Raw genomic sequence first — 18550 nt, forward strand, 5'->3', positions numbered from 1 at the left:
GCATTATCACGTTAGTAAACTAACACTCTCCCTTTCCATAATAATCCTGGCTAGTCTGTATGGTTTTTTAAAAATTTGCTGCATGCCTCTACTCTACCCCAGAAGTAAGTACTAGATACAAGTACTCCACCCCAGAAGTAAGTACTAGATACAAGCCTTGCTAACAACAGGATTCCACCCTCCTGGCGATGCTGATAGGGCCAGGAGTAAGTTTATGACAAAAGTAGGGCAAACAAAAATTATCGGAAAGACTTGCGAACTCACGAGCCAGTAAGACTAGGTGAGCTTCTTTCCTGGTAGCTGGAGAAAGTCTACCTGGGAATGAAGTAATCACAGAGGAAAACAAAACTGATAGATGGAGAAGGAACAGAAAACCATGATCTCTACTTATACAAGAAGCCAGAACTACATTGAAATTTTTCTGTTACACGAGCCCCCTTTAATTTTGCTTTAATTGCTTTAAATTTGGTTTCTACAATGTGCAACTAAAAATAAGTCCCAACTAGTATTCATGTTAAAATGAAGGAAGTTTGAGCCCCATACCATTCTCTGAGGTTGGGCTAGTCTTACATAATAGGTTGAATCCCTAAAACCATACCAGATACTGTGGAATGGACACACAGAGCCCTCATGGGCTGGTCAGGAGGTACTCATGAATCTGCCACTAACTTGCAAGTGACGTTGGGCTAGTTGCTTCTCTTCTTTTTTTTTTTTTTTTTTTTTAATATTTTATTTATTTATTTGACAGAGATCATAAGTAGGCAGAGAGGAAGGCAGAGGGCGAGGGAGGGAAGCAGGCTCCCTGCTGAGCAGAGATCCTGATGTGAGGCTTGATCCCAGGACCCTGGGATCATGACCTGAGCCGAAGGCAGAAGCTTTAACCCACTGAGCCACCCAGGCACCCCACTTCTCTTCTTTTATTTATAAAACTGGGGTTTGGATTAGAACTGGCAGAGTTCTTGAAGACCGACTAACACTGTGTGGTATGCATGACTCCCCAGATGCATACCTGCAGTCAAATTCTCGAATGGATACTGAACTCTGTATGTGAACATCTGAGAGTCAAAATCATTTTTTATACTCATTAATATGACAATTGTCCTTCATAGTTTCATGGTACCCAAAGATCTTTCATGGGTATGAAACTCTTTGCTTTAATTACCCTGTGAGCATTGCTCTCCATATCTCATGGAAGAAGTAACTAGTTCAGAGAGGTGAAGTGACTTTCTCAGGGTCACAGAACTGGTAAGTAGCAGAGCCAAGACAAAAGCTGAGAGAGCCCAGCTCCGTGGACCCTCCCTGTCTTCCGCACTCCTTGACATTTTTCAGAATATTCAGTGAGTGTGGTTCTTCTGCATGTACCTGCACATCTCTGTTCCACACACTCACATTTGGGTTTGTGTATGATGAGCCTCTTGCATTGGCCTAGAAATGGCTGCCCATGAGAAGACTGTCAGTGCTACAGAACAAGTCTATAAGCATTTCTCCACAAAAAAAATTCGAACCAGCCAAAGTGTTACACTTGGTTTGGAAGAACCCTAATGAAGGATTGATTTGTATTCCTGAGACTGAGTCTTAACAAATTGAAAAAGAAGATGGAGTAGCAGATAAGAACCACCAATACACCTTTATTCTAGTGTCTGGTTTGAAAGCCAGGCGGGTCTGAAGACTGCACCAAGAATGACATTCATTCAGGTACAGGCTGTGCTAAGGGAGATGGCTTCCCACTTGTGGGACTTGCCAGGGATGAAGATACGAAGCAGATCTCCTGCTTCCAGAAGGACCCTGAGCCCAAGAGGAACAAGAAGGAGTGGGGTCACCCTACTCAGGTTATTCTCCCCAACTTTAGCATCTTATAAGCCACTCTCTTCTTGTCTGGAGCAGAAAGAGGAATAAGTGATATGTTAACCAAATTCATTCCAAGTGGAAGGAAATATCGTGAATTAAGAAAAAGCATTTCTTCTCAAAATAAACATAATTCTGTTACAAGCCTGTCCCTTTTCCTGGACTCTTCATCAGGAGAAGGGCATTGTCTTTTGTGCTGTGATGTGCCATCTGCCCATCCATCCTTCCTTGGTTCCCAGTAGTGTCCAGGGATCCATTTGGAACAAATATGAAAGCTGAGTGTGCTCTGACACCTTCCCTTCCTTTTACTTTTATTCCCTGTGAATAAGATACACCCGGAGAGTGACCCTTAACCTTCCTGCATAGAAAGTAACTTCCACTTCTTACGGTGCCTTTAATCTCTGTGCCATAGGCAGAGAAAACTTAAACAGCCATTTTCAGGTTTTATAAAGAAAAGCAGAATAAACTAGTCTGGGAAGGCTCTCTGCAGCAAGACCGAAATTCTCCTTATTAGGTACGAATATGAAGGAAAATTGCTCAGGGCAGAAGTTCCCTAAAACCTTACAACTCAAACTACGGTCCACGGACCAGCAGCATCCACCTCACCGGGGAGCCTGGTAAAAATGAAGAGTTTCAGGACTTCCCCTGACGCACCTGGAACCAAAACCTGCACTTGAACAAGGTCCCAGGTGTTTGGTGCACTCATTGCAACTTGAGAAGCACTGCCACGAAGTCCTTCCCGCCCAGGGCCCAGGAGAATCCAGTTGTGAATCCTTCAGTACAAATCTATTCCAACCTCCAGGAAAAAGACGGAAAAATACTATGTATCAGGAGAGAGTCACAGGGAACATGTATTTAAGGGTGTGTGTGTGTGGGGGGGGGGGTACCTCTGGTCCTCCTCTCTCAGAGAAAGTTGGTTGTTTTCATAATGGTTGAGCAGGTCCTCACATTCATTCATTTAGTTTTTGTTTGTTTTCAGAGATGACTCTGTGCAGCACACATTGCAACAGTCTTGGTATACTCTGGTGGAAAAAAAAAACCATCATCACCATGCACTTGGGATTTATAGTCTGCTGGGAAAGATGTTTGTTTACTTTTGTATTTGCCTCAACTGTGGGAGGAAAAGAACAAGGGGCTAAGAAGAAACTATTCAGTTACACTGGTAGGAGCAAGATGACTTCAGGGCATTTTGGAGGAGGAATCATGCAAATCATCTGGATCAGGGACCAGTAAACTAGAGCTCATAGGCCACCTGCAGCTTGCCACTTGCTTTTGTAAATGAACTTTTAGTGGAACAAAGACAGTCCCAATTACTTATGTATTTATGACAACATTTGTGCTACAATGGCAAAGTTCAGTAGTTGTGACAGGGACCATGTGGCTCTGCAATGTCTAAAATATTGACTCCCTGGCCCTTTAAGAATAAGTTTGCTCATCCTTTTAGGGTTTTTGTTTTGTTTTGTTTTGTTGTAAATGAGTGAAATAACACCCAGGCAGGGGAAGTTAATTCCCCATGATTACACAGCAAATGTATGCAGAGCAATCATAGGACTCCCACTTCCCTGATCCTCTGAGCTCGAAGGGGCACTGGGAACATCTAGAACACTCTGCACCAGAGAGACAAGTGGAGCCAAGGAACCAGTATAGGCAGAGGCCCCGAGCAGCAAGCTGTGGACGTAGAAGCTGCCCTTTGGTGATTAGCAGAAACTGTCCAAGGCCAGCTGAAGAGGAGTTCACTATGCACCAGGCAGGAGGCAGGAGCTCAAGCCCTGAGCTGATGGGCAGAAAACCAACGAGAAGTGGGGTGAAGAATTATGTAGCAAAGGTTCAAAAAGCACATAAACTGTATCTCCCTCCAGAAAACTCCATTTCTAAAAACTTGAAATGCCAATTTCAGCAGAATGAAAATGAGTGTTTGGAGGGGTGGTAGGGATGTTGGGGGACTGTGGGCCAGTGAATGTTACAGGCAAGGAGTAGAACAGATACAAAACCCAAAGCCAGCAAGGGCATGAAGCTACTAATAAACTATAAGAAATTCAATGTGGATTGTCCACTTTGCACATTTTATTTATTTATTTTTGCATAGCAATAAATTTTTATTAACATATATTATTTTGCCCCAGGAGTACAGGTCTGTGAATCATTACACATTTCACAACACTCACCATAGCGCATACTCTCCCCAGGGTCCATAACCCAACCACCCTATCCCTCTCCCCCGCACCTTCCAACAACCCTCTGTTTTGTGAGATTAAGAGTCTCTCATGGTTTATCTCCCTCCCAATCGCATCTTGTTTCATTTTTTTCCCTCCCTGCCCACCAGGACCCCCGCCCTGCCTCTCAAATTCTTCATATCAGAGAGTTCCTATGATAATTGTCTTTCTCTGATTTCACTTAGGATAATACCCCTTAGTTCCATTCATGTCATTGCAAATGGCAAGATTTTGTTTTTGATGGCTGCATAGTATTCCATTGTTTATATATACCACATCCTCTTTATTCATTCATCTGTTAGTGGACATGTAGGTTCTTTCAATAGTTCAACTATTGTGGACACTGCTGTTATAAACATTCAGGTGCATGTGCCCTTTAGGATCCCTAGATTTGTATCTTTAGGGTAAATACCCAGTAGTGTGATTGCTGGGTCACGGGGTAGCTCTATTTTCAACTTTTTGAGGAACCTCCCTGCTGTTTTCCAGAGTGGCTGCATCAGCTTGCATTCCCACCAACAGTGTAGGAGGGTTCCCCTTTCTCCGCATCCTCGTCAACATCTGGCCTTTCCTGACTTGTTAATTTTAGCCATTCTGACTGGTGTGAGATGGTATTTCACTGTGGTTTTGATTTCTATTTCCCTGATGCTGAGTGGTGTTGAGCACTTTTTCATGTGTCTGCTGGCCATCTGGATGTCTTCTTTGCAGAAATGTCTGTTCATGTCTTCTGCCCATTTCTTGATTGGGTTATTTGTTTTTTGGGTGTTGCGTTTGATAAGTTCTTTATAGATTTTGGATACTAGCACTTTATCTGATATGTCATTTTCGAATATTTTCTCCCATTCTGTCAGTTGTCTTTTGGTTTTGTTTCCTTTGTTTCCTTTGCTGTGCAAAAGCTTTTGATCTTAATGACATCCCAATAGTTCATTTTTGCCCTTGCTTTCTTGCCTTTGGCAGTATTTCTAGGAATATGTAGCTGTTGCTGAGGTTGAAGAGGTTGCTGCCTATGTTCTCCTCAAGGATTTTGATGGATTCCTGTCTCACATTGAGGTCTTTCATCCATTTTGAGTCTATTTTTGTGTGTGGTGTAAGGAAATGGTCCAGTTTCATTCTTCTTTATGTGGCTGACCATTTTCTCAACACTATTTGTTGAAGAGACTATCTTTTTTTCCATTGGACATTCTTTCCTGCTTTGTCAAAGATTAGTTGACCATAGAGTTGAGGGTCCATGTTGGGTCTCTCTATTCTGTTCCATTGATCTGTGTGTCTGTTTTTGTGTCAGTACTATACTGTCTTGATGATGACAGCTTTGTAATAGAGCTTGAAGTCTGGAATTGTGATGCCACCAACTTTGGTTTCCTTTTAAACATTCCTCTGGCTATTCGGGGTGTTTTCTGGTTCCATATAAATTTTAGGATTATTTGTTCCATTTCTTTGAAAAAAATGGATGGTATTTTGATAGGGATTGCATTAAATGTGTAGATTGGTTTAGTAGCATAGACATTTTCATAATATTTGTTCTTCCAATCCATGAGCATAGAATGTATTTCCATTTTGTTGTGTCTTCTTCAATTTCTTTCATGAGTACTCTATAGTTTTCTGAGTACAGATTCTCTGCCTCTTTGGTTAGGTTTATTCCTAGGTATCTTACAGTTTTGGGTACAATTGTAAATGGGATATACTCCTTAATTTTTCTTTCTTCTGTCTTACTGTTGGTATATAGAAATGCAACTGATTTCTGTGCATTGATTTTATATCCTCACACTTTACTGAATTCCTGTATGAGTCTAGCAGTTTTGGAGTGGAGTCTTTTGAACATAAAGTATCATATCATCTGCAAAGAGTGAGAGTTTGACTTCTTCATTGCCAATTCAGATGCCTTTTATTTCCTTTTGTTGTCTGATTGTTGCGGCTAGGACTTGTAGTACTATGTTGAATAGCAGTGGTGATAGTGAACATCCCTGCCATGTTCCTGATCTTACGGGGAAAGCTCTCAGTTTTTCCCCATTGAGAGTGATATTTACAGTGGGTTTTTCATAGATGGCTTTTATGATATTGAGGTTTATACCCTCTATCTCTACCGTGTGAAGAGTTTTGATTAAGAAAAGATGCTGTACTTTGTCAAATGCTTTTTCAGCATCTATTGTGAGTATCATATGGTTCTTCTTTTATTAATGTATTGCATTACATTGATTGATTTGCAGACGTTGAACCAACCTTGCAGCCCAGGAATAAATCCCACTTGGTCATGGTGAATAATCCTTTTAATGTACTTTTGGATCCTATTGGCTAGTGTTTTGCTGAGAATTTTCACATCTGTGTTCATCAAGGATGTTGGTCTGTAGTTCTCCTTTTTGATGGAGTCTTTATCTGGTTTTGGGATCAAGGTAATGCTGGCCTCATAAAATGAGTTTGGAAGTTTTCCTTCCATCTCTATTTTTTGAAACAGTTTCTGAGAATAGGTATTAATTCTTCTTTAAATGTTTTGTAGAATTCCCCTGGGAAGCCATCTGGCCCTGGGCTCTTGTCTTTTGAGAGATTTTTGATGACTGCTTCAATCTCCTTACTGGTTATGTGTCTGTTCAGGTTTTCTATTTCTTCCTGGTTCAGTTTTGGTAGCTTATATGTCTCTAGGAATGCATCCATTTTTTCCAGACTGTCAAATTTGCTCATAATATGTTCTTATGATTGTTTATATTTCTTTGATGTTGGTTGTGATCTCTCCTCTTTCATTCATGATTTTATTAATTTGGGTCCTTTCTCTTTTCTTTTTGATAAGTCTGGCCAGGGGTTTATCAATCTTATTAATTCTTTCAAAGAACCAGCTCCTACTTTCATTGATTTATTCTACTGTTCCTTTGGTTTCTGTTTCATTGATTTCTTCTCTCATCTTTACTATTTCTCTTCTCCTGCTGGGTTTAGGCTTTCTTTGCTGTTCTTTCTCCAGCTCCTTTAAGTGTAGGGTTAGGTTGTGTACTTGAGCTCTTTCTTGTTTCTTGAGAAAGGCTTCTATATACTTGCCTCTCAGCACCTCTTTTGCTTTGTCCCAAAGATTTTGAATAGTTGTGTTTTCATTTTCATTTGTTTCCATGAATTTTTTCAATACTTCTTTAAGTTCCTGGTTGACCTGTTCATTCTTTAGGAAGATGCTCCTTAGCCTCCATGCATATGAGTTCTTTCCAAGTTTCCTGTTGTGATTGAGTTCTAGTTTCAAAGCATTATGGTCTGAAAATATGCAGGGAATTGTCCCAGTCTTTTGGTAATGGTTGAGACCTGATTTGTGACCCAGGATGCGATCTATTCTGGAGAATGTTCCATGTGCACTATAGTATTCTAGTGTATTCTGTTATTTTGTGATGGGATGGGAATGGGAGTACACTAGTGTATTCTGTTGTTTTGTGATGGAATGTTCTGAATGTATCTGTGATGTCCATCTCGTCCAGTGTGTCATTTAAAGCTTTTATTTCCTTGTTGATCTTTTGCTAGATGATCTGTCCATTTCAGTGAGGGGGGGTTAAAGCCCCCTACTATTATTGTATTATTGTTGATGTGTTTCTTTGATTTTGTTATTATAATTTTTTTTATATAATAAATTTTGTTTGCTTGTTTTTGTTTTGTTTTTTATCCATTCTGCTACCCTGTGTCTTTTGACTGGGACATTTAGACCATTTACATTCAGGGTAACTATTGAAAGATATGAATTTAATGCCATTGTATTGCCTGTAAGATGACTGTTACTGTATACTGTCTCTGTTCCTTTCTGGTCTGTTACTTTTATGTTTCCTCTTTGCTTAGAGGACCCCTTTCAATATTTCCTGTAGAGCTCGTTTGTTGTTTGCAAATTCTTTTAGTTTTTGTTTATCCTGGAAGCTTTTTATCTCTCCTTCTATTTTCAGTGACACCCTAGCTGGATATTTTATTCTTGACTCTATATTTTTCTCATTAGTGCTCTGAATATATCAAGCCAGTCCTTTCTGGCCTGCCGGATCCCTGTGGATAGGTTCTGCTGCCAATCTAATATTTGTACCATTTTATGTTACAGACCTCTCATCCCTAGCTGCTTTCAGGATTTTTTCTTTGTCACTGAGACTTGTAAGTTTTACTATTAGATGATGGGGTACGGGCCTATTTTTATTGATTTTGAGCAGGGTTCTCTGTGCCTCCTGGATTTTGATGCTTGTTCCCTTTGCCAAATTGGGGAAATTCACTGCTATAATTTGCTCCAATACACTTTCTGCCCCCTTCCCCTCTTCTTCTTCTGGGATCCCAATTATTCTAATATTGTTTCATCTTATGGTTGCACCTTCTCTCGAATTCTCTCCTTGTTGTCCAGTACTTATTTGTCTCTCTTTTGCTCAACTTCTATATTCTCCATTATTTGGTCCTCTATATCATTAATTCTTTCTTCTGCCTCATTTATCCTAGCAGTAAGAGCCTCTATTTTTGATTGCACCTCATTAATAGCTATTTTTATTTCAACATGGTTAGATTTTACTTCTCTTATTTCTCCAGAAAGCAATTCCCTAGTATCTTCCATGCTTTTTTCAAGCCCAGCTAGCACCTTGATAATTGTCATTACGAACTCTAGTTCTGACATTTACTAGTGTCCATATTGATTAGGTCCCTAGCCATCAGTACTCATCAGTACTGCCTCTTGTTCTTCTTTTTTTTTTTTTTTTTTTTTTTTTTGTGGATAGTTTTTCTGCCTTGTCATTTTATCCAGATAAGAATAGATTAATGAGAGAATAAAATATTAAAAGGGTAGCAGCAACCCCAGAAAAATATACACTAACTAAATCATAAGAGACCCAGAACCAGGGGGAGAAGAAAGAGGGAAAAAAAGAAATATATATATTCAATTGGTGAATAGAACAGAGCCACACACTTGATTTTGGGATGTATTTTGGTTTGTAAAAGTAAGGGTAAAAATGATGAAAGTATGGAATATGACTGTAAAGATGAATTTTAAAAGATCCTTAAAAAGGAATTGATAAGAAGCTGGTTGAAAAAAGAAAAAAAAAGAAAGAAAGAATGTGATCAGACTGGAGACTAGAACAAAGCCATGTGCTCTATTTTAGCTATATTTTGATGTATTAGAAGAAACAGGACCCCAAAATTTTAAAGAAAAAAATATTTTTACAAAAAATAAGGTTAAATACAATGAGGAGGCACAATATGACTATAACAATGAAAATTTTAAAAGATTTTAGAAAAGGCATTGATAAGATAAAATAGTTTTTATAAAGTTAACATAATAAAGTGGAAAAAAATTTTTTAAATAGAATAAGGAAAAAAAATTTAAAACATTTAACTTTGAAAGACTAAAGGATCATGGGAAAAAAGCCATGAATTCTATGTGTTGCTTTCCCCCAGCTCTGGAGTTCCACATTTCTCAGTAATCGATGAACTTGGTCTTGTCTGGATGTTCTTGCTGATCTTCTGGGGGAAGAAGCCTGTTGCTGTGATTCTAAAATGTCTTTAACTGAGGCAGAATTGCCCCATCCTTGCCAGGGGCCAGGCTAAGTAATCTGCTCAGGTTCCCTCTTGGGAGCTTTTGTTCCCTGAACCATTTCTGTACAGCTTGGAGGATGGGAATGAAAATGATAGCCCCCCAGTCTCTCACCCAGAGAGGCTGAGAGCTTGGGGACCACTCCTCAGTCCACCCTCAGAGAAAAGCAGTAAATACCTCCCATCTCCTTGGTCTCTGGCCCCCCTCAGAGCTCACCCAGCCTGTGACCAAGTGTTTCTATCTCTGGTGTACCACCCTGTTTGGGCTGTGCCCAAACCTAGCAGATTCCTGTAATACACTCCCACGCTGCTTCTCCCAGAGGAGGAAGTTGAGTTTCCCTGGATCTACCGCTTGTAGAGTCCCTGCTCAAAGAGCAGGGGCCTGAATGTGCCTTGGATAATAGTTTAAGGTAACCCCAAGCTGAGAGCTGGTCCTTGGTTCTGTCTCCACAGTTGGCTTCCCTAGTCTAATACCTGGGACCTCTGCCACACTCAGACACCCCTGGCTTTTTTGTGAGCTCACAGGTCCTGAGACCACACTGACTCCACAAGGGCTCCATCCCTCACTTAGCCTCTAGAGTGACGTCCCTCAGTGAAGCAGACTTCTAAAAGTTCTGATTTTGTGCTCCACTGCTCTATCACTTGAGGAAGCTGGCCCCTCTCCCCACAGTCTTTCTTCCCATTTGTTGACTCAGATTCACTTCTCTGCACACCCTACCTTCCAGAAAGTGGTCAATTTTCTTTTCCTAGAATTCTTCTATCTTCTCTTCTGTTGAGTTTGTAGGTGTTCATAATGGTTTGATATCTAGCTGAACTCCTGGGACCTTAGGTACTCTTCTGCCATCTGCTCCTTCCTCCCAAGTTTGGACATTTTCTGAACCTGACCTCACACTGGGTAAGACCACCTTCCTGGTCATCCCCAAAATAAAGTCTTTACTGGGGCTTTTGAGCCACATGTATTGAGCAAAAACCTCTTACATACAGGAAGAGGTGCTAATTCATTGTTCTGGCTCATGCTTAGAACAAAACAAAACCAAACAAATTTTAAAAACCCAGATATTCTTAATGCTAGCCATCTGATACCATCAGGTTCTGGTTCTGAGGAGCATTATGTTTGCCTATGTCTTTCAGTGAAGAGAATTTACTAGAATTAATATTGGTGTCATTAGAATTAAGCCACAATCCTCAATGTATATTGATTTATCTCAGTCATATTCAGATTTATGGTGACTAATGGGGGAAAGGTGTTTTTGTTTTTGTTTTCCTGTGAAGTCCAGTTAGATATGCTTTAAAGTAGAGAAAATAAAGGCATTAAGTTCATTCTTCAGCTTGTCAAAGAGGTCCAGCAATTACTTTCAAAAAGAAACAAACTCAATGCAATGCTGACTTTCCATTTGGCTGTTTGTTGGTCTCTTACTCTTCCTGTGATGTGCTTGAATCTCATCCTTAGGGGCAAGCCACTCTGCTCCTGGATTAAGGGATTATGCTGAAACTTATATTCACTATAATTATTTGGGAATTTTTTCTGCCTAATCTCATTTGAACAAAAGCTTAAGACTAGAAGTCTCATTTATTACAATGATTCCTCTATAACAGGAAAAAATATGGAATTTAAACACAACTCTCTTCTGAAAGCCATGCCACTGGCTCATCCATAGAAATGTTCACTAAGTATACTGAAATGTCAAAAGCAAACCTGTTATGGAATCCAGTAGCTATGTCTGACATGGTCTGGAAAAATTTCCAATGTAGCAGATGGAGGGATCCAAGGCTGAGATTTAACTATTTTCCCCAAAAGTTTAATTTCCATGGTTTGATTTCATAAAAAGCAATTTTCATGATGATATTTAGGTGGTCATAATTGAAAGAGAAATTTCTCTCCCTGAGAGGGTCTCTGAGGATAGATGCCTTTGACATTGATGCATCTCCCTCTTGGCCAGAAGCCACAGAGATGGGTCCCCCCTTACATTAGATCATTAATTGTTCTTCTCCAGGTCTGCACATTCTAAGCTGAGAACCAAGGCAATTATGCAATTAAGTCAAGCAAAAAAATGATGCTCGTGCTCCAATGAGCCACAATTTTAGTTGACAGTTGCTTTGACTTGACTTGTCCTGATAATTGCTTCAAGTCCTCCATGACCCTCCAACAGAATGTGTGAGCTCCTTTAGAGAGTGTGTGATTTGCAGAGGAAAGAGCCACCAACTTCTTATGAAAAAGTGGGGAAAGGATACTGATCTCCTTTGTTTAAATCAAATATAATCTGTGTTAGTTGGGATTTGCCCAGAAGCTGTCCCTGAGACAAGAACCCAAATGAAATGGTTTATCCTAGAAGTGATTCCAGGAACCATTGGTAGAGGGGTTGGAAAATAAGACTACAAATTACCTCTGCGGGTAACAAGCTTAGTCCTACAGGGCAAAACTGAGAACCAATTAGAACTCTGCTTAGAATTCCCGTCTGAGGTTAGATACACAGACTCCTAACAGTCATTGTTTAGCACCTTAACCAAGAGCATTAACTCTTCAGCACTTGGGACAGATTGAGCTCCAACTTGCAGGGAAAGCCATCGAACAAAGAGGGGTAAATGTTAGCTTAGAATTGTGGCCAGCAGACACTGCAAAGATAGATCCCACAGGGATATGTATAGGGCACCAACTATATACTTCCAGTCCTTACCAAGCCAAAAGACCTCAATTTTTGCCATTCCAGAGCTGGTTCCACCTTTCTTCTTTTCTCTGCTTTCAGAACAATTCCAGATATTTGGACATGATCTTGATGAGCCTTCGCCTTGCTTTTCTTCTGGAGAATGTAAGTCACCAGCAGACATGTACATGACTTTTCAGTCTATTTGCAAAACTCCAGGTGTTAGAGACATTTCATATAAAATAGCCCAATGATATATTATATTAGTTTTATGAGCCTTCTTATAAAAGTAATTCTGTAATGTTACCTGTTTTTGTTCTCAGATACCTTTCTTTCATTTAAAAAGAAAAAAAAAAAAAACTCAAAAGATTCCACTGTAGCTGGTCTTTTTGGCCAGCCTATGGCCCAAGGTAGTATAATTCTGGCCAGACTATTTTCTTTGGTAGGCTACTCACATAGCCAGGCCAAGCCAAATCAACATTTGTTTGTTTAACACTTAATGTGTATCATGATGACATAAGGTAAGTACTTGTAAACCACATACTGTGTAACTTGCTCTAAGTCAATTTTTCTTCTTTGTCTGTGGTATTATTTGCAAATACAGCCAGTAAAGAGATGGACAGAGAGGTAACAATGGGTTTGTGGGATAGAAAGCATAATCCATTTTCAGCATATTGCCTCATGGAACATTCTTAGAAAACCTATGTACATAGAACTCAGGAATTGTCCCTAAAAATATTTACAATGAGATCTATATTCCGCAATTATAACTTCCTTAAAAAAAAGAATACTTAATAATATTAGATTTATCTAAATGTCATGTACACAGTAATTTAGGGTAATCTTTTGGCTCTATGAAAGGAAGTCCACATGTATAGATAGATACCCAAAAGAGAGTTTGTAAGGGAGGAGCCCTTGTACATCATTCTTATTAACTATCTTGCTTATCTCCTCTGTTGAGCCCTTCCTGTAATGTTCTGTGTTCTGAGAGCCTTCACTAGCTCCCCTGGACAGAATGAGTTGTTTTTCTGATTCTCCCCACCCCTGCCTACTGCCTCCACTCTGTATGGTATTGACCTATTTTACATCCTACATGGTGAATTTTTCAAAGCAAGGATAGTCTCATTCAAAATGAGAATTTAAAATTCTCCTTTTGCCTAGGATAGTGACTAAGACATAATAGGTTATCAGCAAATGTTTGTTAAGTTGACCTGAGGAAGACCCTTCTTTATTTGGATACAGAATATCTTATAAAAAATAATCTACATCACATATCACAATTAGTGGTGAAATATTTAAAGCTTTCCCTTGAGACTGAGAACCAAACAAGAATACCTACTATTGTCAGATCTTTTACCATCACGTTACATGTCCCAACCAGTTCAATAAGGAAAAAAAAAAAGGAAAGGAAAAGTTCCTTATATCCTTAAAATATAAGGATAAGAAAGGAAGAATACAACTATCATTAGCAGACAACATTATTGGGAAGTAAAAATCTACAAGAGTCTACAAAAAAACTATAGGAGCTAATAAGTGAATTAAACAAAGTTGCCAAATATAAAGCCAATATGCAAAAATTGGTTGTGCTTCTACATACCAGCAACAAATATTAGAAAATGAGGATTTTCTAGAATGCACCAAAATGCACCAGAATTTTCTAGATTTCCAGATTTTCTAGAATGCACCAGAATGCACTTGCAATAGCATCACATACATTAAATATTAGGGGGGGGGGATCTAACAAAAGATGTACAAGACTTCTACTCAACAAAGTGTAAAACATCACTGAAGGAAATTAAAGAATGTGGTCTTCCCCCCAACCCCCCGTCCCCATGCTTTCCATGTTTGTGGAAGTACAGAGTACATAGTGTCCTGGGAGTTGAGTGGCCAGGAGGGAATCGCAGAAGAAACGGGAGACCAGCTCATGTACACCTGTGTAGTCTTAGGTATCATCTGCTGTGTAACAAACCACCCCACACTTTGTAACTTAAAACAACATTCAGTTGCTTGTAGATCTGCAGTTTGGGCAGGGCTCAGCAAGGATAGCTCGTCTCTGCTCCATGTTGTATCAGCTGGAGTGGCTGGACAGGGTGCTGGGAAATTTCAAGGTGACTCTGATACATGGCAGCTAAGTTGGTGCTGGGTGTTGGCTGAGAGCTCAACAAAAGTATATGCCTCCCTTTACGCAGCTTGGACTCTCTTCTGGAGTGGCAACTGGGCCCCCAGAGAAAGGGTCTTCTACAGGGTAGAAGTGCATGGTGTTTGTTATGACCTAGCCTCCAACATCACACACACAGTGTTGCTGGGACCATACCGTTTTGACACAGGTAGTCATAAAGTGCCACCAGTTTCAAGAGGAGACACAGCAAGGTTCCAGAAGAACATGTGGGGCAAGAGATGTTTTTGTGGCCTCGTTAGAAAATGAAATCTGCCACATAGACCATGTTCTGCTTCCTGGAGTTGCTCTTTTACTATAGGGATTTGAGCAGAAGGGTGACTTGACCTGACATGGGATGTATTTTGCCTTCTTATTTTACCTTACATTTTTATGTGGGCTTTGATACCACAGGTATGATTTTGTCCCAGGACTAAAACACATGGGTAACTGCATATATATCTGTGACCCTATGAAATTCGAGTGCTAGCAAATTAGAGAATATCATTAAATGTTAGGATCCTTTGGGTTTTGGTGTGGTCCTGTCCAGCTCCCAGACCTGGGCAGATTTGCCTAAGAGCCTCAGAAGTTCCATACACACAGGCATCTGCACGTGCCAGGGAAGGGAGAAGAGACCAGTTTTCTCAGGCTGGCACCCTGGCTTCCTGTGTGGACCCAGACTGTCCAGAGAGACAGCTGCTCCATCGAGGGAAGATCTGTTGGAATGTGTCTTGACTCATAAATTCTTCCCCTCTTGCTTTGGAGAGGTTTCCTACTCCCTACACAGAGGTAGATGGAGTCTTTGGATAAGGTGAGTGAAGGAAGACACTGCCCCTACTTTCTGTCCTCTCAGAGACTGGGGAAAAGACAAAAGAATGAAGTAGGTCACAGATACTAGAAAACAGGAGCTCCAGAGATGGAATTTCTAGGGGGAAACTCACCAACTTGGATGAAATATTCTCTATATTACTTTCCCAGGTCAGTATGGCATCATAGAGAAATCAGCAGCAGGGCAGTATGAAAAAACTGCAATTGAATCTTAACCTCCAGCCTCCATTAGCTGTGCGCTGGTGGACCTGTAATGAAGTCACGCCTCAGTCTGTCCATTAAAAAATTAAAGATAAGAATAGCTACCAAAGAGCATTTTTGAGGATTAAGTGAAATCACATAGGCAATACCCCTAGTATAGTGGCAGCCACAGAGGTCTCTGAAAATACGAGTCACTTCCACTCTTGCTGTTGCTTATATCCATCCTTCCGTTCCAAACTCTGGCCTGGCATAGAGAGCTAAGATCATGCATGAGGATTTTGTCTAGAAATGACGTAAAATGCATAAAGGGAGACTCACTGAAGTTCCACCATCTTCTCATGGGATTAAGTAAACGTGGCAGGTATTTTGAGTTATTTAGTAATTATGAGTGGGGAAGGTAGTGGAAGGGAGGAAAAGGAGCTCACTTCATTTGACTAGTAGCAATTGTAAGCACTCATTTGATTTTGAAAACAAAAAAAAACATAAAAGAAAAGTGGATGGATTGATTCCACATATAGCCAAATAAATACATATTTTAATAGACCTTGATAAACTGGAAGTTAGAGGTTTGGGGTTTTGTTTTGTTTTGTTTTTAATCTAATAATACTCTATACCTAAGTATATTGTTTGGTTCAATTCAGTGATCACCACTGTCATTGTCAAGAAGCACTTGTTATATCTCAGTATGCCTGCAGCCCAGCTTGGAATTAGGTGCCTGTGGTTGCCATTTTGTTAGTAACATTCTGGATGGACAATACTTGCAGATTCAGACTTATAGAGGAAGGCTCAGTGGTGTGCCAGACCCAGCTCAAACCAGCTCATGAGAGCAGATTGTGCAATGTCTTCCTAACTCTTCATTCCTTGTCATGCTTCACTTTAGTAACGTAGAATCATGGGCCATGCTGGAGTATTTACATCACGGAAACTGGCAGAAGTCACAAGTCAGTATGTATGCCCTCCGCTGGGTCAAGGCTAGTTACTAAATATCTACTAGGACATCACTGGACAGAAAATAGAATGAAACTTTAAACAGCTTCATTAAAAGGCAAAGAAACTATATTACATATAAGATTTTTTTTCTTTAAATAGGTAAACATGATTAATGTACTTGAAGCTATAGAAATATCTCAACTTAGAACTTATATTTCAAGTCCCAAAGGAGTAAAATGACTAACACCCATTTAATTTAAGAAAGAATTTCATTGGTCTTGGATTCACTGAAAGGGGGATTTTTAAAGAATTGATTTTTGTTTTACAGTTCAATAAAATTTTATTAATTTAATTAGTTCCTATCAATTTTTAAATAAGCAATGGCTTAGATTAAATTTTCGTGCTTTCTCTCCCCCTCTCTTCCCCCACCCTCTCTCCTTTTTAAACCTAGCTTCCTCTGAGCATATTAATGGACCTAGGCCGTCATTTTGTGGGTAGAACACTCTGGATGCTTGTAAATCAAGCAAAAGTTTGGGGCCAGGGTTTTGAGGTGCTGTTTCCATTAGGATGTATGTTTATGCAATCTACAAACCAGGAGAGAGAATTTGGGTAGATGCAGGGCAATGGTTCTGTTTGTGGTAGGGGTTATTCTAAGCCATTTGTGCTGGGCCTCATATTCAGAAAGTTGATTTAAGAGCAGGAGTGGTATCAGCTGGCCCTGGGATGGTCCGAGTTCATCTTCTAGTGCACGTGGGCAGAGAGAGCAAGGGAAGAGACAGAATCATGCAGTGTGATCATAAGAGGACCAAGTAGGAAGATGAAGGGCTCACTGTTCACAGTTCTTTTAAGGGAAGATGAATAACTTCGGGTCGGGATTGAAATCACAGTCCACAGAAACTAGAAAAAGGAAGAAAGAGGTAACAAGACTGGAGTTAAACTCTGAGGAATGAGAATCCAAGTGTGATAAAGCCTTTCTCTAAATGTTTTCATCCACCTTCTAGTCCCATATGATGCTTTCCAAAACCAAGGATTTGCAATCAAATAGTTTTGCAACTTCATGGTAGCATACTCTACCCCCTCTTGGAAATGTGTAATGGGCATTGGCATATTTAAAGCTCTGGCAAGTATTGCAGTTAATAAAGACATTTAGTTTTGTGGAACTAACTCCTTTGAGCACGGAACACATTTTGGGCGTCACCGTGTGTGCATTCTGCAGAACCACATGCTGCAGAAGATCAGTCTGAGTTGTACTGCAGCAGAAAGAGCTGGGACTCTGGTCAAACACCCCAGACCCAAATTCCGGAGCTAAGGTCTGTAAAACACCAGGCACCTAAAAGACCCTCAATGCATAGTGGCCTGAATTCTCCCAGGCCAGAGGCAGGTGTAATTGTGAAAGAGGGGCTGTCTTTGCAGGGGACGCAGGCAGGTTGCTTGCTTTCTGCAAGGTTACGTGTGTGAAGTGAGGATGTGCGAAGATCAGAGAAATTTGAGGAGTCCAATAACGTGACATCCCTTCCCTAATCTCCTGCCTCCTTGGCTTGAACTTTTGGCGTGAACTTGAGTTCAAGCTTCATGTTCCTCAACAAGAACTAGGTTAGTCCATGTCTGGGGTTCATGGGCTCAGAAAATCAAATTTGGAGCTAAATATGTACTCAGGAGTAATGTCCTGAGTTTCTTAAAGGCAGAATCTGTTGTTGAGTATCTGTTTTCTTCTATTTCAAGCAATCTGCAAGGGAAGAGTGGTATCTTCTGGAGGCTCCCAAGATGCAAAACAGAGGAAGAAAGTAAATGATGTTTATGAAAACCTGGGTATAAACAGGAGGGCTCTGGAGGACAGGGAGGGACTATTTGCACTGTGATGATCATCAAGACTTCTTGGATGGTTTTTACCTTCCTGCTTTTCTCCAGGGATGTGATACCCTGGGGGAAATGCACCATGGGATTTGCATATAGCCAGTCTTTTCTAGCTCTGCCGTCATTTTTAACACAGCCCTAAATTGGCTGAGTCATAAGAAGAGGGTGGGTTCGCATATTCATTTCTAAAATATTTGCCGTGCCAGGCATTGTGCTAGCTACTGGGAGTACAAAGAAGAAGACGGGGCTGCCCCCTCCCTGAAATCACTCATGGTCTGGGCGGGGGAACAGATGTACATACTAACTGATCATTAAGCCACAAAACAGTGAATGCTGGGATAATCCATGAAAAGTGCTTAGAATACTGTCTGAGCACA

General features: G+C 40.3%; 1 long non-coding RNA gene across 1 annotated transcript in view; it reads left to right on the forward strand.

The window, feature by feature from the left end:
- Positions 1-18550, forward strand: part of LOC309853223 — a 572893-nt gene that overhangs the window by 353050 nt on the left and 201293 nt on the right. The window contains exon 5 of the long non-coding RNA XR_014305583.1: positions 12308-12370. This is a non-coding gene — a long non-coding RNA (uncharacterized lncRNA). The remainder of the gene's footprint in view (positions 1-12307; positions 12371-18550) is intronic.

Source organism: Mustela nivalis (assembly GCF_964662115.1).
Source record: "Mustela nivalis genome assembly, chromosome: 18".
NCBI lineage: Eukaryota > Metazoa > Chordata > Mammalia > Carnivora > Mustelidae > Mustela > Mustela nivalis.